At 32.4% G+C, this 26,946-nt stretch overlaps 1 protein-coding gene and 1 long non-coding RNA gene across 3 annotated transcripts in view; one reads left to right on the forward strand and one right to left on the reverse strand.

Annotated features, from left to right (window-relative positions):
- LOC117168051 (RNA pseudouridylate synthase domain-containing protein 2-like) overlaps nucleotides 1-26,946 on the forward strand; it is a 485,526-nt gene that overhangs the window by 313,041 nt on the left and 145,539 nt on the right. The window lies entirely within an intron of this gene.
- LOC117168053 lies at nucleotides 10,689-25,935 on the reverse strand. Its single transcript, XR_004466452.1, has 2 exons — nucleotides 25,767-25,935; nucleotides 10,689-10,930 (listed from the first exon to the last, which is right to left on the reverse strand). It is a non-coding gene; the product is annotated as an uncharacterized LOC117168053 (long non-coding RNA).

A 26,946-nucleotide genomic window follows, 5' to 3' on the forward strand; every position in this document is an offset into this window, starting at 1 on the left:
ACCGCTTTCGCTCTGCTCCTCTGAGAACCTGAGGGAGCCAGCAGTTTTAGGAAGGCTGAGAACGGAGTGACTGAACGCGAGAGTTTGGTGTATTTTTTATATACTTGATGTCACAAGGAAATTATTAAGTTTTTTAAAAGCAGTGTTTAGTTTAATTTTTAATAAAAAACTATAAACAAATATTTATATGAAAAAAGCGCTAAAATCGATAAAATACTGAAATGCTATATTAAAATGCTAATATATATATATATTAAAAATTTGTCATAAGGACAATCGCAGGATTTCGCCGGAAGCGGGTGCTAATCTGAAAAATTGCACCCGCTCCCAGTGCAATCGCTGTAAAATTTCAGCCACAACCACGTCTCACGACCGTGAGATAGGTGGTTACAGTCTGTAACGGAATCAGTACGACGATCCGGCAAAAGTTTCGTGCATCCTGACAACACGGAGTGATCCAAGGACTACCGCCTTCTGCATTTTTGCCGCAAGTGTTTTAGCATATTGTTTGCACGCAGGGATGCTTTTCAAGCTATCAACGAGTGGAAGCTTGGCACCTCCAAGAGCGCAACAGAAACAATTGTCGAGAATGTAAAGTTCCAGTATATGCGGTACTTCCCATTCTCGACAATTGACTCGATTTCTCTAGGAGCATTTACAGGAGCGATATTAAGGTTAATGCCGTGAGAGTGACCGAAATGGTAATAAAACACTCTTAGTGCCGCATTGTGCCTTTGGATGTAGGTCGTTCCCGCATGAGTTGAACAACTAGAGAGTATGGGAGCTGAATGCTCGGCGTGTACATGGCACGCCCTGCAGCTATCATCGGGAATGTCTTGGCTCAAAATGCGGCGACGGTATGTTAAGGTGGAAATGACACCGCCTTGGCATGTCAAAATAAAATCCTCCGTACCAAACTTCAATCCGAGTGATTTAAGGAAAGCAAACATTAGCTCACACTACATTGACTGATCCTCCACATTTCTGTGGAAGATACCGTGCGTCCTCTTATCGAGGAGCTGTTCACGAAAGTTTTTCTCTTGTGCTTTCTTAATCCGGGCTTTCAGGAGTGAGTACTCGAGATAGATAAGATTTAATGCATTTTGCTCACCCCGAATACTGAAGTTAAGTCCGAGTGTTTCAGCAACGTACAGAAACGCTCCTTTGCCCACTTCTTCGTAATTCCTGACCATTTTAAGAAGAGGGTCTCTTCCATTTGCGACTTTATGTGCTGTACCCAGAATAATCCTGTTGTGAAGACATTCAAGACTCAATATTCCGCGATCACCTTGGCGGCGTGAGATGTACAGTCGCGGAACAGAAGACTTAAGATGCATGCTTTTGTTCATGTGCATAACCTTTCTTGTCCCGATATCAAGAGATCTGAGCTCGTTCTTCGTCCATGGATCTACTCCAAATGAATAGAGTACTACCGGGACGGCAAGCATGTTCGTTGCAGATACTTTATTCCTCGCCGATAGTTCGGAAGGCCAAATCTAGCGGATGAGACGTTTCTATCTGCTTCTATCAACAAGCTCAGAATCTTCAGGGATGCCATTAAGTTTTTCTCGCTTCAAATTAACCTTGGCGCATTTGTCTAACCCAAATTCCATTCCAATTTCCTTAGTATATCGTTCGACAATCCAGGTTTGCCGCGAAAGTACCCGTCGGAATAGCGAAGTGCTAGAGATAGTGGCAATGATGTAAAGCGAAAGAGGAGTGGGCTCATGGTGTCGCCCTGAAAGACACCTTTCTGGAAGGTGACCTTGCTAGTTGTCACGCGATTTTTTCCAGATAGGATGGTAAATCTGGTTTCTTAAAGGGCATCACTCTCTCTATGCACCTAACGGTTTGCGGATGAACCTTTAAGCTTTCCAAAAACCAGATGATGAGTCTGTGGGGGGTCGAATCGAAAGCTTTCCGATAATCAATCCAGGCCATCGATAGGTCAGGCTGGTAGAATGCTGCATCTTTGCAGACACATCTATCGATGAGCAGGTTCTCCTGACATCCTGCTACGCCTTTCTTTGAGCCTCGTTGTTCATACATTTCTTGCCACACAGGTTCAATTGCCCGAACAATTCTATCATTTAGGATAGCTGTGAATATCTTATACAGTGTTTTCAGACGGCTGCACGACAACTAGCCCGTAGACAATTGATCCGCGACAATTCATCCGCGATGATTCATCCGCGACAATACTTGGAATCTAGAAAGGAGACGGGGAATATTCCACTAAAGTTGTATGTAATACTTCGACATTGGTAACAATGATTGTTGTGAGGAAATGCTCCAAATTTTTTAAATTAAAAACATGCCATAATCATCATAAGTTCATTTAAAGAGAATCCTTTTTCATAAAATATATAAATAATAACGAGCAGATGAAACTCAGACATGTATCATGCTTAAAAAAAAGAGTACAATTAAAATACTCATTACCAGTACGTTTATCGGTTGTTGTGTGAATTATTACGCAACATGATCGTTTCTTATATTCAACGCAACGCCATGTTACATTTGTGTTGTTGACACTTTTCTTTGCATACAAATGGCCTTGGTGTAACAACATTAAACCACCCCGTTGTGATTTTATAAACTTCAGTGGCATCTTAAGAACGTTAATAACACAGCAATTGAAAAAAAAAAACCAACAAACAATAACAAGAAACCGACGTACTTCATTGAACTCAGATATCAAGATATGGAATGCTCACGGATCAATTGTCAACAGATCAATTGTTGCGCGGACCAATTGTCGCGGATTAATTGTCGCGGATCAATTGTCCGCGGGCCAACTGGCGTGCCACCGTTCAGACAAGTGATTGGCCTGTAATTCTTTGGGTCAGCTAAGTTACCTATTTTCGGCAGGACTATTGTGCGTCCTTTCACCAACCACTCCGGAATCGGCTCTTCCGACTTTAAATATCATGTGAAAATACGGGCAAAATGTTGATGGGTTGAAGGAAACTTCTTCCACCAGAAGGTTTTGATACAATCTGGTCCCGGTGCGGAATAGTTCTTCAACTCTCTTAATACTTTTTTCATCTCCTCGGTACTGATGGGTGGGTATTCTTCATCAGGTGGTATGAGGGCATCACACAGCTCCTTGAAGCTATTTATATTTTCTGAGTCTTCGTCCAGTCTATGCTGCACTTCGTAGACTTCTCTCCAAAATACTTCGACCTCCTCTAATTTGGGCGGGTGGTCGACAGTAACTGGAGGGTCTTGGAAGAGTCGAGATGGGTCAGAGAGAAACTGTTGATTTTCTCTGACCCACCTCTCCATCCGCGGTAAACTTCTCTTAGCGTCAGATAGTATCCGTATTTTCTCAACAATATTCTGTCTGATGGTCAGCAGCCTTGACTTGTTAAGTGTGTGATAACGGGTTCGGAGTTCGCGCGCGAATTTTCGAACCTTGGCAGTAAACTTCCTGCCAGATGTTATGTAGTCAATCACACACTAGATGCGTGACGCGTACTATCTTGCCCAGCCTATCTTTATGGCAAGTTGATGCATTCGTCTTTTGGTCTTATGATCAACTGTTGGTTTTGTTTCACGATTCGCATCGGTCAAAGCTCTCGCTTCATTATACACACAATAATTGATAGCCCAGAAGTCGGATTCTTCGGAAAAATGTCCACGAAGCTCGTCATCCATTTCAGCCAGATCTTTAGGCTTCAGAGAAATCTTGGTGTTGATGTTTCTTCGGGTCATAAAGCATCGCTCTTCCTTTCGCGGTTGGCCTGAGTGTCGCCTCTCTTTCTCTATTGCCGGCTTGTTCTGGCTGTGGTAGAGTAGGTGTTCCGCTTACATAGCCCCTTTTTCGGAGTAGTTCGGCATGGTTTCGCAGACGTTGTTGCGAAAAGTGCTATATCTCCGGGTGTTATATATATATAAATTTTATTTAAAAGAATTAATTCCCTTCTATTCTTCAAAAATGACCCAATTTACTCTGTTTTGACATAATTTTGGGCTGTGAAACTTGTAATTGTTAAAAACTAAAAAAATTTTTGAAGCTATTAGGATGAAACCTGTTAAAGTTAGAAGGTTTTCGTTATATAACTTTTGCATTATTAAAGGATTGAATTAAAAAAACTTTTAATGAATTTTTTTAAAGATTTAATTTCGAATGTTGGAAATTAAGAAGAGTTCTATTTCGGCTGCTTTATCTATAGATTTCCAGAAAAAATATCATTTAAAAAAAAACATTGCACTTATTTTGCATTGAAAAATAAGATTCAACTTTTCACAGTTCTTTTCCTTCCACGTCACGGTGGGTTTAAAAATTTTTTAATCCAACTGAAGATCATCTGCAATGCTTTAATGGGATATGTTTTCTAATGACAATGGAAGTATTTCCCAAAAAAATGAAAACCCGTCATGAAGCACTTTTTTTAACGTTAATTTTTCCATTTTTTTAACTAAAATTTTTAAAAAATCAATCGAATCGTAATCTATCATTACTAAATTATTAAACTAACTATATAGCAATAATATGTTACAAATTTTTAATTTCTTGTTTCATTTTTTATTGATTATTATGAAAATATAGTCATATATTTAACAATTAAAAAAAATTATATACAAAAATACTCATAATTATCTATAGCTCTCTGGAGATTAAGACTGTATACAAATCTTCTATCAAATACTTTTGACTTTGTATCTATCATATAAACCTTGTGTATTAAACAATTTCGTATTTTCCTTTTCGCACATTTTTAGCTAAATTAAGCATACTTACATCTTGTTCAATTAAACATGATTAAGCTAAATATATGCTTATTTAACAATGTCACAATATGTTTTTTAATGAAGTTTATATTAATAAAACATACTTATGTTATGAGTCATTTTTTCTATAATTTTTTTAAATTGTTAATTACATTACTATATTTTCATAATAGCCAATAAAAAATCAAACAAGAAAATAAAAATTTCCAACATATTACTGCTGTATAGTTAGTTTAATAATATATTAATGGTAGATCACGATTCGATTTTTTTTTTAATTTTTGCTACAAAATGTAAAAATTAACATAAAAAAGTTATTTGTGCTAAATTTTTATTTTTGTTGGAAGAGATTTCTATTGTCATCAGAAAAAATATTCCATTAGAACATTTCGGGTGGTCGTTAGCTGGATTGCAATTTTCTCAAACCCACCGTGAAATTTGAGCGAATAGCGAAAAATTTCCGACTTCGAACAATGATGGAAATTTGCATTCGACTGGAATCTATTTGTGGTATTGACTCTTGCTTTACTTTAAAAGTGTCTATAACTTTTGGAATTCATATAGATACATTCATTTTAGTCCATATTTTCCCATTTCTTTTGCATGTTCTTTTACAGACCAGAAACATGAAGTGAACCAAAAGGCATTCACTTTATTATTCATCAAACGTTCGCATTTCTCTCATGGATATTTTCCTCCAAGAAAATTTTTATTTGCGGTATTCATATTTCATAGCCCGATGTCTTGGATCTAAAATGTCAGAGATGTAAGATTCCATTTTTCTCTTTGTTTTTGTTTTACTTTTGAAGAAATTCGTGATAAGAATACATTTTTTAAGATTTTGTAAAGTAGAGTGGGACTTAAAAGAATATATCTGATGGTTTCCGAAACTTTTTTTTTAATGCTGTTATCGACTATGAAAGGTTTTTAGCAAGAAATGGATCTTATGTTTTATCGAAATAAGGAGGGACCTATATTATTTGACCAGTAAAGTAAAGTGGCCCTTCAAAAACGTCAAAATTTATTAAACGTTTAAAATACATTCAAGCAGAGAGCTTTGAATGTTTGATTTTGGCCCAAATTTTACTTATAATTACATTAATTAATCAATGAGTGAAAATCAGGAAATATTGTTTGTTTCGAAAAAACTTACAAAAGTCACGAACTTCTTATAAGAGGAATTTTGCATGAAGAAATATTTCAAATTTGTTTTATTTCATTTATAAACAATGTATATTAAAAATATTGCAAAATTTGAATTCTGATCTTTAAACATTAAGTTTCAAGGGAAATGAAAAATTCTTATAAATTAACCAGGAAATCGGTAATTTTTAAATTGAAGTTTTGCATCCACCCTAGATGCTTCACAGTAGAAAAAAATACTGTCAGTTACTGTGGTCGAAACTATTAAACAAATCTCTTTTTTTTTTGAATGAAGAAACTTCGAAATTTTCAGGAAATTATATTACATACTATTTTTAGTCCCTATACAAGTTAAATTCAACTGCGTTTGATATTAAACAATTTCGATTTTGTAATATCAGACAATTTATAGATTTTTTAAATCCAACAATTTCTGAATCAATTATTGTACATATCAATCTTTCAACTATAAACAATTTTTTATTTAAGTTAAGAGTTAAAATGTCGAAAGTAATAATTTTTTCCAATCATATTTTCCTTACTAGAAATAATCATTTCTTAAATTTTACTTATTTTAAGCATATTTTAGAACTCTTTATATTTCAGAATTTCATATTATGGATTTTTAAATCATTTACGTTTTTAATGTTAGAAAATAAAAACTAGTGGCGTAAACTCGCGTAATATTCAAGAATTTGTTGTAATACATTTTTAAATACTTAATTTTTTTAATATTAGAAAAAAGCACGTGCATTTTCCTTAAACGAATTAAAAATATTCAATGAATAATTTAATTTATATCCAAGGAATTAAAAATAATTTCTACTTATGCAAATTTAGTTTTGCAATTGCAAGGGATTTTAACAAATTTTTAGCGAATTTTAGTTATTACATTAACTTTTATTTCAAGTGATTTGTACGGATTTGAACAGTTTCAAGGGTGATTTTTGTAAATGCTGAGGATATCCTCGGCAGTTTTAATTTAAATTTCTTTTCACCGTTTATTTTTTCTACATTCTTTTAAGATACTATAAATAATTTCAAAATATTTCGTTTAAAAAATTTAGGTAAACTTCTTAATTTTTTAAATGTTCTATTATTGTTTCTAATTTACATTCAAAGTATTAATTATAGGAAGAATGAAATAACAAATTATCGGCAGAAGCATTTAATAATACGTATAGGCATCAGGATTTGATTATATTAATTAAATAATTTTTAAAAGAGGAGATATTATTGATTTTAAAATTGTATCGCCTTAAATGAATTTTCAACGACCTAAGTATGTACATCCGATTAACAAAAATGAATTCTTTAACAGAAAGAATCATTAAAAATGCTCTACTATTATTTGTAAACAATACAGTTTCTTGTAAAAAGATTGCTTAATATCTTCTTATATATAAATAAATGTTTGATCTTTTCCCTATTCTTCCCTTTCTTCGTGAAAAAATCCCCTTTTGTGCGTTTTTTTATTCAGTAATCTCTGTTATTCAGAAAAATATATATTTAAATCGGGTTTAATTGTAGGCTGAATCGCATTTTGAAAAACAAAATACGTACAATTTTCCACAGTGCGTCTGTTAGAATGAGAAGTAAGTGGAAGTAAGCAGGGGAAGCAGACCATAATGAGATGGAAATTGCAGTGAGTACAAAATAAAATTGGAAAACAGGCTAAGGAAGTGAAAAACTTGCAGAGGGTGTTGAAACAGGTAGGTGTTTGTTAGAACTTTGTTATGAGTGGGAATTCTCATTTCCTAATGGGAAAGGCTATATCTCTTCCCGTGATTAACAGTCGACACTTAGAACGGAAAGCTGACGAAAAGCATCCCCTTTCCACAATCTGGTAGATTTAAGAGAAAATCAAATAACAAGAGAGTATGAGAATAGAAAAAATTCCAATTTGCTTTAGAATTTTGAAGGAAATTTTGTAATAGATTCATTTTTTACTAATTTTATTTGGTATGATTTATTGAATAAATCAATTGCAGTGCACTAATAGCATACTTTGAATACAATTGAAATCTAATCGGCATTAGGTTTATTATTCACAACGAAATGTAATCAAACTCCTTGAAATGAAATTCAAACCTGGAACAAATTTCACAATTTTAATGGAGAACATTAAAAATAGAATAATTTATCATTCAAGCTTTACACTTAGACAATTTTCAATTAAGAGTGTTTGAAATAGAACAATTTCTGATTTAGTGAGTCCCTAAGACAAGATTTAATTTTTTCAAAGTGCAAGCCTCATCAGTTGAAGATTTCCCTTTTTCGCTTAAAGGCAAAGAAAATCAATATGATCCACTATGAAAATCCAACTATTTTGGGTTGAAAGTTCATTATTTTTGGTAAAAAATTCGACTATTTTGTTGAAAATTTAATTATTTGCTTGAAAATTCCTCTATTTTCAGTCGAAAATTTCACTGTTTTTTTCAGTTGAAAATTCATCTTTCTTAGCTGAAAATCAGCTTTTGTGTTGAAAATTCAACTGTCTTCTAAAATATTCTTCTTGATGGCTTGAAAATTAAACTATTATAAGGAAATTGCCAATATTCTTTTGAAATTTAATCCTTTTTTAAAAATTCGACCATATGGTGGAAAATTCATCTTTGTAGATTCAAATTCAATTATTTGGCTAAAATTTTAATTACTTTCTTAAAAATTATTCTCCCTCGCTTGAATGTTCTCTACTATTTTATAGTAAATGCAACTGTTTTGTTGAAACTTATCAATTTTATTAGTCAACTGTTTTCTAAACCATTCGAATTTTTAACTAAAAAACTCAACTCTTTTGTTAAAACTTTATGTTTGGGTTGAAAATTCGTCTCTTTTGGTTAAAAGTTCAACTACTTTCTTGAAGATGCAATATATTGCGACTTGAAATCTTAAGAATTTGAACATTCGGAAGTAATATTTGTTTTGGGGCGGGAAGTTCACCGAAAATATTTCTACGCTCACCAAATTTCGGTGAACCTAGTAATAGCTTAGGAAAAAATGTAATAATTCAAATCCATTTATAAAAAGAAGCCTGTTCGAATATCGTTAATATTACAAATGTATGGACTGTCTAAATAGCACTTGTGCACGATAAATAACGAGAAAATGCTCGAAAAGAGTCCATAGTTGCATGGATTATTTATTGCAAACATTTTTTCCGCCATAGAAATATAAATAATAATGGATAAAATTGTTTACGTTTTAGATAAAAAATGAGAAAACCTTTGTTTTAAAGTGGAGTATGTTTTCGATGTTTACGCTGAGCCATTTTTTAAGTCCTTTATTTTTTATTTACAGTGCGGCCGTAGGTCAGGAAAAATCTGGAAATTAGGGAAAAGTCAAGGAATTTTCTTGGTCAAATCACTATTTAATGATAATTAAATAAAATAATTAATAAATAAATATTTAATTTAAAATTAATTTTCTTGAATTCTTTTGAAATATTTTAGGGTATTTTCAGTAATTTATAAAATCCGTTAGTAAATTTAAATAATCTTAAAGGCTTGGATACATTGTAGGGTATTTTAATAGATTCCATGGTATTTCTAGTGTTTCAAAAGATTTTAATAGCAATTTCACGAAATTTTATCATATTTTAATGGATTTCGAAGAACTTATTCAGAAGAAGTGAGGAATTTCGTAGGGTGTCAAGATCTAAATTAATTTGATATTCACCCTGAATTCTTATTAATTTATGTTGAATTCTATTCTGTTAAATTCTTTAGAATTCTCTTGAATTTGTTTAATTCACTTCATTTCTCCGTAATTCACTTCATGCTACTCAATCCGACGGGTTATTTTTATATTTTATTTTATTTACCCTGAGGCTTTTTAAACTCATTTGGAATTCTTAGATACTTCATCGAATTTTGTTAATTTTAAACTTACTAAATTCATTCAATTTTTTCATATTTTCGAATTTTTTATTAAAGTTTTTTTTTATTTTATTTGATTTGTAAACATTTTAAATTAATTTTTATGAATTTTATTTAATCGATTTCTTATTTCCCTTTAAATCCTTTAAATTCACTTAAATTTTGCCGAAATGAATGGATTTTTTTAGATTTTAAAAATGTTTTCCAATTCATTTGAATTCGTTTGAGGTTAAATTATTTTAAAGTGTTATGAATTTATCCTCAATTTATTAAAATGCACCTGGAATCCTTATCAATTTCATCAACTTGTTTTGAATTCTTTGAAACTAAAAAGAATATTTGGCACATGATTAATGAACATTAGTTACTTTTATTAACTTTTTTTGGTTTAGAAATGAGTCACTTTTGGATCCTTTTTCGGTCTTACGGCTACCTTCATTAATTTCCTACCATTATTTCAAAGTAAGATGAAGAACATGCCAATAAACTAAAAAAAATAACATTACGTCTTGAAGTTTTTCAGTTCTAATCAATTTTAGACGAAGAAAATATTTTGTTAGGCGCTTTAAAATTTACAAAAAAAATTATTTAAAGTCTGTCGCAATCGCAGAGAACCAATTAATTTTTGTAACTGCAGTTACTAATTAATCTTTTGGTGGCTTAATAAAGCTCTCCTTTTATTTTTCACTAAGTCTACACATTACCTTCTTCACTTTGTCAAGACATGTCATTTTACGGTGAAAAAATACGGCGTGTTTTTAAACTTTGTGAAACTCGCGTGCTTACTTTTGAGGTAAAGTTATAGCATAATGCGACGTTATGCTTAGCAGTAGTATAACAGTTTGAAAAGAGAAAAAGCGATGATAAATCTAGACTGAGCGATGAATAGGGAAGAAATATTCAGTTGATACAAAACCCTCCTTGAAAAAATATGATTTAATACCATCGTTTATTAAATTTCAAAGGCTTATTTATTCATTATTTATTTTTTATTTAATTCATGGTGAACGAGCCTTTTATGTAGGGAAAAAAGTCGGACAGGTTGGGACGGCTTTCGTTTTTGGCCCATTACCTTTTTCCATGATCATTTTTTTAAGCTTTTATTACTCCTGTTTGAGGGTCTATTAAGTAGCTTACTTCTGGTGAACGAAACGTATATCAAACGATTAAATCTGAAACATAGGTGTAAAAGATCATTTTAAAACGCCACAGTGAACCTTTTAGTAAATATTTATTTGTTAAATTGGGTTTTTACATAAACAGTTTTACTATTTTTTGGTCACTTTTTCGCTTGCAACGAGACTTGCTGGATTGTCGAGTGGGAAAAGTACATAATATTGTTTTTTTTTATTTAATCTGCTCGGTTAAAAATGGTTCATCTCTGTAGTAGAAAATATAACTATTTCATTGAAAATTGGTTTTTCTTATTTTTTTCAAATGAATTTTGACTTCACAAACCAGGCATTTTATGCACAAAGTGAAATTTACCAATAAACGTGGTCTATTTTTCATTAATGAATCTTTAATCAAAATATGATAGAATGAGGAAATTATATATTTGATGAAATCATAATTTAATTAGCTCATTAAAGTAGCATCAATATGATGAAAACTACCATGTAGCCTCTCTTAATTAAAATAATTTTCAGTCCGAAAATTTATGTTTGTTCATGTAGACACAATTACCAGCTTAAATTTGAAATGTTTCTACTTACTGTTACATTATTTTGTTTACCTTTGAATCTACAATCTCGTTAGACTGGTGAAAAGGAATAACGAGCTTGCTGAAGGAACGGAAATACAGAAATAGCTATAAGCGGATAACGATGTCAGTGACACTAAAGTTCGAAATGTATTGCAGATATATGATTTCCTCGTTATAACTTTATTTGTTTGTAAATTTATTTTCAAACGAATTGACCTTCACTACGGTCGCAAATTATTTATAGAATCTTTCAGCGATCAAAATTTTCATCGATAAAAACAAATTTTTCTATTAATTCGATTGCAAAATAGTATTTAAGTCATAAAAAGCCTTATTATAAAACTATTTTTTAATAATACTGCTTATAAAACAATATTATGGAACTTTTGCTTTAAAGCCCCGTCAGTTTTTTCATTATTCAGTTCGTAGTGGTATACCTAGTACTCATACTGGTTTTTTCTATACTACCGTAGGAAACTATGTACACGGCCATAAAAAAGCATAGGAGGTTCGAAGTTTTTAAAAAATTCAAGAATTTCTCGAAAAAAGTTGTAGTAAAAATTTTTTTACATTCATACCATTCAGTCCTTGAACTCTTATCTTTAAATTAAGCCAAAGAAATTTGTTATATCTTTACGGATTCCCCAGATATTACTAGAAATGTCCAATGCATCTCGAGAACTCTTTGAGGTTTTTCAAGTTTTTTTTGGCGTATATTAAAGATTTCAAAGGCTGCAGTAATAATTTCATATTTTTACTACAATTTTCCTAGGTCATGCCACAATTTTAAGTCGATGTACAAAATTCGAGAAATTCTTGGATTTTTAAAAAAGACTGTACAAGGTGAATACCAGTGTGAACTGAATAATGAAAAAAAGTGGCAGACTTTCAAAGTAAATTGTTATTTCGTATTTAACATGGCGATGAAAATTTTGCTCGCTGATAGATTTTATCATTCTTTTACTGGTTCATTTGATCCGTCCAATTTTTTGCTCCCAAACTCTCTAGTTTGTAATTTTTCTAATTTTCATCGGAAATATATTTTACTTTAGTTTTATGATAAGTGTTATTCAGTAGGAGGTGGATAGATTATTTAGAGGTTAGGCTGAAGTATCAAAGTAATTTTTTTCTGCTTATTAAAATAAAATTATTTATAGTTTTCTTTCTTCCTGGTTTAATTTTGTATATACTTCTTTCTCTTTTTCATCATTTATCAATTTTATGAATTCAAAAAATGTTATATTCAACTCGTACTGGTTTCCACTACCATTCCTTAAAAGTTTGAGTTTGTTTATGTACTATAACATCGTAAAATACAAATACCAAAGTGGAGATATGAATGATAATTATTTGAGTTATATAATCTCAGACTTCAAACACTTACCCCTGTTCAATTTTTCGCCCGTTTTCTTAAAGAAATGCTTTTTTATTCCTTTTTAAAGAAACTTCACCCTTTTATCATTTTTCGCTTAATTCCGAATTCAATTAATAAAAACTTATTAAAAAAATCGAACTATCTTTGGTTAAAATTCCAATAAGAATTTGGTTGAAAATTCCTCTCTTTTGTATATTAATTTTACTTTTTGGTGGAAAATTTAATTATTAAAAAAAATTTTTAGTATGTTGTTAAAAAGTCACCTTTTTAGTAGAAAATTACAAGTAAATGATAGAAGGTAAAACTACTATGTTAAAAATCTATTTTTTATATTCATCTGTTTGGTTGAAAATTTAATTATTTTGTTAAAAACAAAGGTTTTAATGGTGTTTGTTGAAAATTAAGGTTTTTGTTGTTTTGAAATTAATTTTTTTAACTGAAAATGTTGTCATTCCATTTTGGTTTCAAAATTGACATTTTTAGTTGGAAATTTGTCTTTTTTTATTTGAAATTTCTTTATTCTTTTGGATAAAACGCAATTGATTGATTGAAAATAAACTTTTTGATTGAAAATTCATATGTTTGGGCTGAAAATTTAATTGTCTTCGGAAAATTCGTGTGTTGAGTTGAAAGTTCAATAATTTGCATACACTTTTGTTCTTTCTCTACTGAAAATTTTGTTTTTTGTTTGAAAAATTTATAATTGTAGTTGAAACCTCATCTCCTTTGTTGAAAATTTATCTTTTCTTGTTGAAACTTAAATTTTTTTACTGAAAATTTAACTTTTTCATTTTCGGTTGAAAATTGATCTTTCTTAGTTTAAAATTCAACTGTTTATTTTAATCATTTATATATTCTAATAAAAATTCGTCTTTTTGGTAGAAAATTAATCTTTTTGGTCGCATATTCATCTTTCTGTTTTTCAAATTCTTCTCTTTTGGTAGAAATTTCATTTTCTTTATTTGAAATACCAACTATTAGATATTTTATTAAAAATTTTTTTTTTGTGGTAAATTCAACCACTTTGTTGAAATTTAAAGTAATTTGCTAAAAATTAATTCTTTTGGTCGAAGCTTTAAAAATTTAATTAAGAATTCGTCTCTTTAATAGAAAATTTATTTCCAAAGTTAAAAATATATCTTCGTTCAGTTGAAAATTCAACTATTTTGTTTAAAAATTCATGTATTTTGTTAAATTTTTAGTTTTTATTAGAAAATTAATCTTCTTGCTTGCAATTTAATTTTTTGGTAGAAAAGTCCTCTTTCTTGGTAGAAAATAAACTTTTTGAGATGAAACTTCAACTATATTTTTTAACAAATTAGTCGTTTTGGCTTGAAAATCCAGTTTTTTTAAAATTCGTTTCATTGTCTTGAAAGTTCAATTTTTATAAAGTTCAAAATGCAGCTGTTTTGTTAATTTTTTGTTTTTGTTAAAAACTCATCTTTCTTTGTAGAAAATGCAATATATTTCGATGGGAACACTTAGAAATCTAAGGCGTTTCATATTAAATTCATAATTTTACCTATATAATAATTTTATTAAAGAACATTTATTCCCCTATTTTCTTAATAAGTCACCCTATTTCCCCTGTTTTGATAAAAATTTTGGTTGTGTATTTTGTAATCTCATTTATAAATCTTGTAGTCAGATTTGTTAAAAATTGTGAAACTTTTTGAATATTAAATAAATGCATTTAATGGTTAAATCCGTAAAGTATGAAATCACTTTGAAAAAGAGTGTAATTACCAAGAAATAGTTATTGGACTTCATATCTCTCATTTTTTATGGAAAAAGCTGCATATTTTATATTTCCTGAAATTATGCGGAAAAGTGACTGCGATTTAGGAACACGTGCATGGGTGGCAGTACCGCAGCGAAACAATGAGGGATGTAAATGTAAATGTGAAGCATATCGCATGTATCCCACGTATTACTTATTTTTATTTCGCTGCCGCTGTTGCGAATCCTCCCGCTTTCACGTCATTGTCGACGATAACAATTTTCCAGTGCTTAAGAATATCACGCTACTTTTTGATATATAATAAGTAACGGTTCAATTGATATAAAATGTAGTTAACTTAATTAGCTTCGGCTCTCTTAAGTCGACCCAAATTTCCTTAACTTTAGTTTAAATCTCTTAAAATAGAGCTTTACTTGGTATTTTTGTGTGATACATGACACATGATGACTTTGTGAAGCTTTTCACTTCAGGTGATTGCTAGACAGATTGATCAACTACCTAGGTCGTATTGGTATTGCGGAACTAACGTTTTATTTAAATAAGCAGCATGGAAATCCTAGAATAATCTTAAAATCTATACCCTCTCCCCCCTCCAACTTATACTTCCCCTTAAACTTCCCATTTTCACTTTTCTCATATGAACTACTTGATCCCAAACTTTATAACAAGACTAGAACCGAGCGAGTCACGCTTACAATAAAAGGGATTTAGCCTAATGGCATAATATAGTAATAATAATAAAGATTTGTTAGATTAATTTGAGATCGCAAATGTGGCTCTGTCAAGATGGTCTGTTATGGGACTAAGTAGTGGTGAAACGTTTTTGTATGGTAAAACGCTAGCCTCGACAAGCAAATGTAGCGCTAGTCTGAACTAGTAAATTGTTTAAGCAACCTATTTGAACATATGATTATCAATAAAGAATAACATTTTATGTATTGTTTTTGATTAACGACTGTATAAAACAGACGTTTTGGGGATAAAATTTAAAATATAAATTTTGGTAAACTTGAAAATTCGAGAAAAAAATTTCTAATGCTTTTTTGGACCTGTGCACCTGGACATCCTAGAAAAGTAAGGGGATTTTTATTTGAGTCAGGTAGTTTTATTTAGCGTACTTAAATTGTTTTCAGAATTGTAATATTGAATTAACTAACATGGTGCTTTTTTATTTTTATTAAAAGTTAATGTAGGGTACTGGATTTATTCCTATTTAAATAAAAATTTTAACTTAAATTATAATAATATTAATTCTGATAATTTTATAATTATAAATTATTATATATTTATTAATATTAATCAATAATAATAATAATATTTATATGTTATCATTTTCATCGATCTCAAAGAAAGAAGTTTTATTTCAAATATTAATATGTTTAATTGAAGGTTAAATAACTATGCAAATTTTCTCAATTCTGTTTTAGCATTTTTGTCAATTATTCGTCAATGGAATTTTTAATGTTAAGAAATTAATGTAAAATTTCTCAATTATTTGTTGCCACTGAAAAAACTAATAACACTGACTAATTAGGTGGGACTTCCGTTTCTGGCGTGAAAGTGTAAAGTAGTGGGAATTGTTGATGCTGAGTTTTTCTGATATTGTGGTGAAATTTGTGGTGAGTGAATTGTGAAAGTGTGTAGAAGGGTGTGGATGTGAGAGATCTAATTGAGGGATTGTGAGATTGCAACGGGGAGGAAGATATTTTGGAGGATTGAGACAGATTTGTGTGGAAGTTTGTTTGGAGATTTGTGACAGGGTGGGAAGACTGTGTTGACGGATTGGTAGTAACAGGGTTAGGTAGCGACAAAGAAAGGCGAGACAGGTACCAGACAGCGACGGTAGATAGAGTTAGGGAAGTATAGAAGGCGGGAAATTTTGAATTTGATTCATGGCTAGCGGAGCGAATATCTCCGCGGAAGAAACAGAGTTAGAGCATGAAGTGCTCAGTACGCCGAAAGAAGAGATAAAGGAAAGGAAGGCAAGAGCAAGTATAAACAAACTATAGAAAAGGAAAGATTATGAGCAAAAAGCGTAGGGTCAATAGAAGCATTTATCAAAAGGAAGAGAGGGGAGAGGGAAAGCAGTGAAGAGAAGGAAGATATCGGGGCAAGTGTAAAGTACCAGAAAATGTTTAAATCGCCGCCGGAAAAGCAGAATTTGGTAGGGAAGAGCGATAACAGTAAGGGTGCTGACGGTAGTAGAGATGAAAGTGAAGTGTCGATAAAAGAGGAAAGACTAAAGGAAATTTGAGAAGTGATGATAGAGGTAATAGGGATTTATGAAAAAAAGCAGGAGAAAAGGGGAGAGTAATTAAAGAAGGAAATTAGGCGGGAAATGGCTGAAGTTAAGAAAGAATGAAAAAAATGGTAAGAAATCAGGGAAAAGTTAGAAAAGAGGATGCAGTCATTGGATCAAAAACTAGCGAAGCCGGAAGAAGTTGATAATACAAAGGTTGAGGAGATGAGAGGTAGGATGAAGAAACTTAAGAGCTCGAACGGGGATTGTGATGGGGACAAGAGTGGGAATAAGGAGATGGAAAGGCTGAGAAAAATAGAACAAAGAATAGAAAGGAAAGAGAGGAAAGGAAGAAAATTAAACATAGTGATCAAGGATAAAAGATTAGAGGGGAAGAAGCTGAAGGAAGGGGTGGACGAAGTACTAAAAAGGATTGATGCGAAGGTAGAGATAGAGGAAATGCGAAATGTAGGAAGGGAGATGCGAAGAGGGGAGATAATGATACTGGTGAAAATAAAGAAATGGGAACATGAGAGGGAGGTGATGACAAAGAAGAGGTTATTATATGGTAGTCCAGAGAGTATAGAGGATGATTTGACATGGGTAGAAAGGAAGATGTAGTATAAATTAAGGAGAATAGCGGAAGAGGAAAGAAAAAAGGGAAAGAGAGCATGGGTTAAGTATGGGAGAATTCAGATAGATGGAGTATGGTAGGATTGGGATGAAGAAAGGGAACAGATAGTAAGAAAGGAGGTGCAGGGAAACTAGAAGAGGAAGGAACGGGAGATAGGAAAATAAGAAATAGTAAGAAGGAAAAAAAGATGAGAAACGAAATTAGGGAAGAATGGAAGATTTTTTACTGCAATATAGCAGGATTGGAGAGAAAGGATAAGGAGTTTATGAGAAATTTGACACAATGGGATGTAGTTATAATGATGGAGACGTGGCTAGATGAAAAGGGATGGGAAAGTGTAAAGGGAAGGTTACCAAGAGGTTACAAATGGCAAGTGCAAAATGCAAAGAGGAAGAATAAATTGGGCAGAACAATGGGAGGAATGGTGATGGAAGTAAGAAATGAATGTATAACAGGGTAAGATAAGAAAGACAGGAATGAACAAAAAGAAAGAGTAATAGTAGAAGAGACAATGATGAGAGGAGAGACGTGGAAGGTAGTGGGGATTTATGTGAACGGTGATATGCAGGAAAAAGCAGAGGAGATTAAAGAAATGATTAAAGAAAATAAAGAAGAGATTGGGATGATAATAGGTGGGGATCTCAATGCGAGAACAGGAGACAGAGGAGGAAGGGAATGGGGAGAAGAGAGGAAGAAAATCCAAAGATAAGGTACTAAATGGGGAGGGAAAAAAGTTGTTGAAAAGCTTAGAGGAGTTGGAATAGTATATCTTAAACGGAAATATAGAAGGGGATGGAAAGGAGATTATACACGCTCAGGAAGTGAAAGGGGAACGGTAATTGATTATGTGATAGTGGATGATGAGGTAAGAGAGAAGGTTAAGAAACTATAGGTAGGTGAATATATTCATTCGGATCACTTTCCCTTAATAGTGACATTAGAGGGACAAAAAAGCAATAGCAATATGAGTAAAATGGCAGCAAATGTAATAAGTGTAGCAAAAAGGGATTGGTCAAGGAAAGGAAAACAACAGTTTAGAGAAAAAATAACAAATATAAAAATGGGAGAGGGAAATGTGGACGAGGAGATGGGAAAAATGATAGGAGAAATAAAAATAGGATTAGAGTGCACGAACAAATATGAAGTTAGTAAAGGGGGAATAGAAGTGGGCGGGATGAGGACTGCAAAGAAAAAAAAGGAGATCAGAAAGGAATTAAGAAAGTGAAGAAAATAAAAAAGTAATGGGGAAGAATATGGGAAAAAAAGAAAGAGTATACTGAGTTGTGTTATCAAAAGTAAGAGGAAGAGAATAAAAGTTTTGAAGAAGAGGTGGAGAAGGCTAGGACGGAAGAAGAGGTATGGAAGGTAGTAAATAGAGAAAGAAAAAGAAGAAAAAGAGTAAACCAAGATATTGAAATGATAGAATGGAAGAAATATTTTTTGGGTTTGCTAGGAGGAGTAGAGAGAAAAGTTGTAAAGGGAGGAAAATATGGTAGAGAAAGAGATGAGGAAGAGGACATTTCAAGGAAAGAAATAGTTGAAGTTTTAGGAATAATGAAGGATGGAAAGGTACCTGGTATAGATGAGATTCCAAATGAAGTATGGAAATATGGAGGGGAGGAATTAGAGGAATGGGCATGGATTATGTGTTATAGAGTATGGAGAGGAGAGGGGTGGCCAGAGTTATGGAAAGAAAGAGTAGTTATACCAATAATAAAGAAAGGCAAGGCAGAGGAGGTTAAAGATAATAGGGGGTAACGTTGATGCCAACACTGTATAAAGTATATGTAACTATTTTGTCGGAGAGATTAAAGATAGAAGTTGAAGAAAATAATATCGAGTCAACGAATCAGACAGGGTTTTAAAAAGGAATGGGGGTAATGGACAACATATATGTTCTGAACTATCTAGTAAACAAGAGAGTTAAAAGGGAAAAAGGGGCAATGTTAGTAATGTTCGCGGACTTAAAGGCGGCGTTTGACTCATTAAACCGAGGAGAATTTAAAAAAGTTATGATAAAAAAAGGGATAAGAGAGGGATTAATGAAGAGAGTATCAGAAATTTTTAGAGAGACAAAAAGCAGGGTAAAGGTAGGAGAGCAAGTAGGAGATAGTTTCTGGTTGGTGAGAGGTGTGAGGCAGGGGTGTCCTCTGAGCCCACTTTTATGTAATTTATTAATATCACACTTGGAAGAAGAAATGAGGAGAAAGGATTAGGGAGGAGTTAGGATAGGGAAGAAAAATATATATAAACTGGCATGCGCAGGCGACATAGTGTTGATGGTAGAGTATGAAGAAGGGATGGTGGGATTAATTACAGGTTTATAGAAATACTTAGATGGGAAAAAGCTAAATTTAAATGTAGAACAGACAATGATAATGAGGTTTAGAAAAGGAGGGAGAAGAAAGAAAGAATAGACAGGGAGATAGAAAGGAATAAAATCTGAAGAAGTCAAAGAGTATAAATATTTGGGATATATCTTGCAGACGAATGGAGATCATACAGCACATATAAGAGAAAGGATAAAAAAAAGCAGCAGGGGTAATGAAACAGATATGGGGAATAGAAAAAAGAAGGTTAAAAAAAATTGGGGAAGGAGAATGTGGTTATTCGATACGCTGGTATGGCCAGTATTAGGTTATGGAGCAGAGATATGGGGATGGAAAGAAAGGAAAGATATGGTGAGAGAAGAAGCGCAAAAGGATAAGTTAAGTATTAGAGCGGGAAAGAGGGCATGGAAATTTGAGACGAAGCTGAGGGAGGGAAAGGGAAGGGAGTTGGCGAAAATGTGTTTGATGGAGGTAGAAGAGAAGAGAGGTAGGGCGAACAATAAATTGTATCAGATGATAAAAAAGGAGGAAGTGCCAAAGTATTTATAAAAGGGATAGGAAGAGAGAAGTTGGACCAGAATAGCAAGATTTAGATTGAGAAACGAGGTAAGGGAGGGAATTTACTGGGAAAAAGAAGAGAACAGAAATTGTAGAATATGGGAATGGGAGGAGGAAACATGGGAGCATGTATGGGAAGGATGTAGGAGAGGAATGAAAGATAAAGGAATTTGGCAAGAAAATGTGGTTAAGATTCTAGGGGAGGATGGAATAGGAGAAGAATGGATGAAGGATTTGAAGGGTGCTAGAGGAGCTAATGAGAGAGAATGAAAGAATGCACGTGAAAAAGGTAAATGGAGTTATAAAAAGGTGAAAGAAAAAGGAAACAGAAGTCGCTTAGATTAGAAGCGTGAAAATTGTAAGTTATGGTAAAATGAAAGTTAAGTAGACTAATATACGTTTGCGTTCTCATGCGCTCTCTCTGTCTCTCTCTCGCTTGCACTCTCGCTTTCGCTCGCTCGCTCGCTCACTCGTTTGCTAATAAGTCCTAAATTTCGATATCGCAGGAAATAGAAATAAGGAACTGTATATAAGACTTTATGTAAATAGTTGTAAATAATTGTATATAGAGAAAGGATAAGATTGTAAAAAAATATAGATATAAACGGAAAGATTGTAAGGAATAGAAGTCATGTAAACCCTTAGGGTACACATTATGAATAAAGAAGACTAATTAAGTGCGGAATTACTATAAATTGAAAACTATTAAACTCCATTAAACGTGTATGAATCGAATTGAATACTATTGAGTTTAAATAGAATCACTTGGAAATCCGTTGTATTCACCTTCGATTCAATTCTATTCCGTTAAATTACATGGAATTACTCGGAGAAAACATATTATTGAATCCATACAAAATCCTATTGAATCAATAAAATTAGTTCAAGATCTGTTATTGAATCCAAATTATACTACATACTATAGAATTCTTAGCATCACTATTGAACCAAAATTGATAATGTTATTGATATATTGATATTAATTGATATCTTGTTTAAAAAAAATATTCATTCAAATGAATAAATGATCTAATTAAAATCGATGACTCTATTAAATAACACTTTTTTCTGTGTTTGCGTTGAATCACATTTACTTCCTGTAAATTTCTATAAATTTCTTTGAATTCCGTTGATTTCTAAATGCCTTCTATTGAATTCTATTTAATTCCACTAAATGCTATTGAATATATAATTAACTTTAACTTGCTGTCAAAGGAATTTTTCTATTAAAAAATGTGACGTCAAAGTTCTATATTATTTTTTGCAAAAAAAACTAGCAATACCGCCTAATTAAGTCCGAACTAACTATGAGTTGAAAATGATTTAATTTCGTTTAATGTGGAGGAATTCTACTGAGTGAAATATTTGCTACATACTATAAAATTCATAGCATCGCGATTAAACAGAAATTGATAAATTATTGTTTAATAAATATTTATTAGCATAAACAAATTATCTGCTTTTGATCCATGACTATTGATTTAATAGCACTCTGTCCTCAGTTTACATCGCATTATATTTAATTCCTGTAAATTACAATTAATTTCAAGCAATTGCATTAATTTTCATTGCGTTCTACTGAATTCCATTGAATTTCACTATATGCTATTGAATATGGAATTAACTTTGACTCACTTTCAGTGAACTTTTTTTATTTTAAAAACTTTGCGTCAAAGTTCTACATTATCCCGTGTGGAAATAATCCCATTTGGCCCTATTACAAGTCGGACAATAATCGGGGGCTAGTCGGGTTATTAATTTTGACAAAGTACAGAGTCGGGGGCTAATCGGGGACTAGTTGGGCTTTTTGTTGTCAAAATTTTAGTCGGGGCCTGGTCGGTGGTTGGTCAAGGGCTAGTCGGGCATTTTGCTCACTAATTTCCGTGCGGGTAATCTTCAGGCTCTGATCGGGAGCTAGTAGGGCTCTGGTCGGATTATTCTTATGTTTGAGTTTTCGGCGAGGTTTTATCAAATGAGGTAATATTTAAAAAAGCGTAATGATTTTTTCATTCTAAAACACTAAAAATATATTTAACAATAATTTTACACCGTTTTTTGGAGAAAAGATTTATTAATGTTAAATTCGTCTCAAATATACTTAATAAATAATTATTAAGTTAATAATTTTATACGAAAATAAACTTTTTTATAAAAACAACGATTAAAATCTTCAAAAAGACGCAATCTTATTTTTTTGTAGTATTTTTTAGAAAATTGCGAATTTCTAGGAATATTTATAAATACCTTTATATGGAATTTTAAGAAAATCTATATTGGAAAAAATACATATAGATGTAGGTTAAAAGTCTGCCGAAAGTCATAAGATTCTAAATTTGTGCAGAAGCTTCTTTTTTAAATTGATCTGAAAGGTTTGCCATATGTAAATAAATTCTAATCCTTTATGTAGTTGAAATTGGAAAGAGAAAAAGTTTTTGATTAATCAGTGAAGAGCAGTATCCTAGTAGTAAACTATTAAGCACGGTGCAGTTCAGATTTCGCTACCACCTTCATTTGAATCTTGCGGTTCTGGACGGGTAGCTTTAAAGAAAATCCGCAAGGGCGCGACGTGCCGCCTTTTGCGCAACAGAAATGAAGCGTCGAGTGTTTAAGACAGCAGTCCACACGTAACGAAGCATAATTACCTGAAGCAGAGAATACTGTGACGAACATGGCGTTTCCTTCAGAGCGAAGCTCTTCCATTACTGCCTTCCAGCTGAAGTTTTTTTTTTAAATTAATATTCCACAAATTTTGGGAAATTTTAGTTACATAAATTTATGTATTTTTAAGCGTAGGATATGTTCCCCATTAAATCTTGGGTAAATTTGAGCACTTTTAAATATTTCAAAAAAGTTTATGGAGATTTTCGTAAATAATAAGTATTTTGACAAACTTTTAGAGGATTTTCCACAAATTTGGGGGAGTTTGGTTAATATTCCACGCGGATGTATTATCATATGACCCCTACTAGTAGCTGAACAGGACCCGACTAGGATAGGTCGGGTCACCTGACCAGCCCCCTACTAAACTACCGGGACGCTACTTGTGGGGAGCTAGTCAGATGTCCCGACTAGCCCCCGACTTTAAGTCGGGTCGAATGGTTGGGAACCAGACTAGTTCCCCATTTGAATTTCTACACGGGATTTGTTGCCAATGCAACAAAAAACTAGTAATATTGACTAAAATTTTCTAAAACTGAACCTTCCTTAAGCCATAAAGAATGTTTAAGGCAACTTTCAGAGTTGTCTGTATTATTCAAGAGAAAACTAGATACAAATTATTTTTGTATGATCCTTATAAATTCTGGTTTTTACGCTATTGTCGGGGGACACCGGGAGTTTAATAATTTCGGATTTCGTCCCAATTGGCGTAGGCCTTGGGCGTCTAACAACTCCGTTTTTTGTCCCATTGGCGGGGAGCACCGGGATAATAATAAACTCCTCTTTTTGCACCATATACGGGGGGAACCAGGAGTTTAATAAACTCCTGTTTTTGTACGATTGTCGGAAGGCACTAGGGGTTAAATAACTTTGGTTTTTGTCCCATTCGGGGGTTCACTGACATTTTAGTAACTCCGGGTTTCGCCCATTTTCAGGCGACACCGGGAGTTTAATAACTCCTGGTTTCGTCGCAATTGGGGGGGGGGGGGGAGAGGGGCATCGGGCGTGTTAAAACTCTGCTTTTTGCCCCAAATTTTGGGGGCACCGGGATTTTAATCCACTCCTCTTTTTGCCCCATTGACGGAGGTACCAGGAGTTTAATAAACTCCTGTTTCTGTCCCATTATAGAGGGACACCGGTGATTTAAGTAATCCGGATTTTGCCAGATTTTCGAGGGACATTGGGAGTTGAAACTCCGGTTTTTGCCCCATTGTCGGGGGACAATGGCAGTTTAATAACTCCGGCTTTTGTCTAAGTTTTCTGAAGGCGCCGTGATTTTGATAAACTCCAGGTTTTGTCACAATTGGCGGGGGGCACCGCGCGTGTAACAACTCCAGTTTTTGCCTCATTGGCTGTTGACACCAGGATTTTAACACTCCTGTTTTTGACTATTGGTGGGAGCACCAGGAGTTTAATAAACTCCGTATCAGTTCCATTATATTTGAGTGCAGTTAATTTTCGAATACTGCCAGTTTCATGATATGTTTGGAGATTTAATTAATTTTCGCAATGGGTACACGGAGGGCTTGGAAATTAAATAGAATATAACACTCAGTTTTCTCGAGGTCATAAATAAAACCACCACAAAGCCAGATTACTCGCAGAGGAGGTACTTTGGCCAAACGTCGAATAATGTTGTTAACGATAATAGATAAGAGAGCACCAGCTATAATGCCTACCCACAGAGAATATTTCAATATTGCTAGGAAAAGTGTTTATTTGTATTTATGTCTTGACTGGCACATCATGGAAATTATTTTCACTAAGGTTTCAGTAACTTTTTCTACTGTAAAATAGCGAAATTGAACTGAAATTTCGATTTGAGATTAACTCATTAATGCTTCTTCTTTTAAAGATTTTTAAACTCACATGATTAATTTTTTTTCAGGCGTCAGTAATAATTCTTTTATTTCAAAGGTATCCAAATTTCTTCTAGTGAATCTCCGCAAAAGAAAAGAACCGCGAATATATTTCATACATAATGTCCATTTTTGTAAAATTGGAAACAACAGATTCAGAGAACATGACAAATTTTTATTCTTAACAGTTTGGTTGACCTTTAGTCTACAATATATAATCATTTCGTCTAAAAATTTCACGATAAATTAAGTAAGTGAAGCCCCGGATCTGTTATTCAAGAACTTTCGAATTATTTGTTATTTTTATTTATTTTACTTTTTATACCTAAGATTCTATTTTTTAACGGCTTAGTCGACCTGTAGCTTACAATATTCAATTGACTAGTCTAAAAATTGTTATGTATTTTTAGATGCTTCATTTTTTCAATATTAAAAAATAAAAATTCATTAACGCGAACGCGCTTGGGGTACGTGCATTTTATTTAAATAGATTATATTAGAAAAAATTAATCAATAATTTAAATTTCATTTATATCCAAGGAATTTTCATTGAGTTATTTTAAATTTTATTTTAAAGTATTTCTACGGGTTTCGAAATTTTCAAGGAATGTGAAGAAATTCATCAAATTTCCAATAACTTCTAAACATTTTAAGTTATTTTAGAATATCCTAAAGAATTAAAAAAAGATTTAGTTTCAAAAATTTGTAGAATTTTTAATATTTAAAAATCCAATAAAAATCTCCAATTTACATTCAAAGTATTTATTACAGGAGAAATGAAATAACAAATCTTGGACAGAAATATTTAATTATACTGATAAATATCGCGGTTTAATTAATAATAAAGGAATTTTTAGAGAACAATGTTGACTGTTCTTATAACTTTTTTCTTAGGAGAATGCGTTGTACCTTATATATTTTTGGTGAGTCATTTGTCTCAATGAAATTTCCCTTTCAGCCGTTTTCCATCATAATAAATTAAAAGCAAGTTGTAATTTTCTCCTTTTCCAAACTTGCAAATTTAATAAGGCACTTCATATAGACTCAGAACTTCCAAATGCGTGGGTTCAATTTGTGTATCGTTGACTGTGTTTATGTTTTCTGGAATACGCCCTGAGAGATTGGCAATTAAGAAACTAACATCGCTACATTAAGATAAGGCATAGTCGTAAAACGTTGTTGTTCGTCCGACACAATGCACCTCATCATGTTCAGCTGCAAAGTGCATCCAATGTCACGTTTATCTCTAATAGACGTTGAGACCCGGATATTTCTCATAAAAAAAGGCAGTTTTCACTTCCTCAAGCATTCGTTTCATCACGAATATATTTTTTTTACTTTTTGTACAGTTCACATTAAAAATCAAGAAGTTAAGAACTATTATAACTAATATTTTTATTGAGAATAGGTTCATTGTTGAAGAATTATGGAAAAATTAAGCGCACATTATTGTAAAAGAATTGTTTAAAAATATCATTTTCAGACATATTTTAAAAATTTTCAATTTTGACTTTTAAATAAAAATATATATGAAAACAGTAAACTTTTAAACCACACAAGGTGAATTTTCCAAAAGAAAGGTAATTCTCAATCAACAATAATGGATTTTAAACGAGATTGTTAAATTTTTAACTTAAAAAAATAAGTTTTCAGCAAAAAAATAGACACGTTAAATTTTGAGGTAAATTAATTAATTTTTAAAAATTCATCCATATATAGAGATCAATTTTGAATAAAACACATGAATTTTCAACCAAATAGTTCAATTCTTAAAACAAACCAATTAATTACACATGCCTGAAAATAATGGGATCAAGTCAGTTGCTGGAAAGTGGAGGATCACGTTAGGATTTTAAGATGTTTGAGGTTATGTACCCAAAAATTGGCGTTTTTGGCTACTTTTGAGGCTATTTAAAGAAGACACAACATTTTTCGGGATTTTTTCTTTAGTCGTATCATATATTACACCAATTTGAAATTGCGAGATATGTCCCATTATGTCTTAAGCATTTGCTTTAAATACCACATGCCAACATGGTTTTGTTGTTGGAAAGTGGAGGGTCATTTCCGAAGTAATTTTTTACGTAGA

The sequence above is a fragment of the Belonocnema kinseyi genome, chromosome 2 (assembly GCF_010883055.1).
Source record: "Belonocnema kinseyi isolate 2016_QV_RU_SX_M_011 chromosome 2, B_treatae_v1, whole genome shotgun sequence".
Taxonomy (NCBI): Eukaryota; Metazoa; Arthropoda; class Insecta; order Hymenoptera; family Cynipidae; genus Belonocnema; species Belonocnema kinseyi.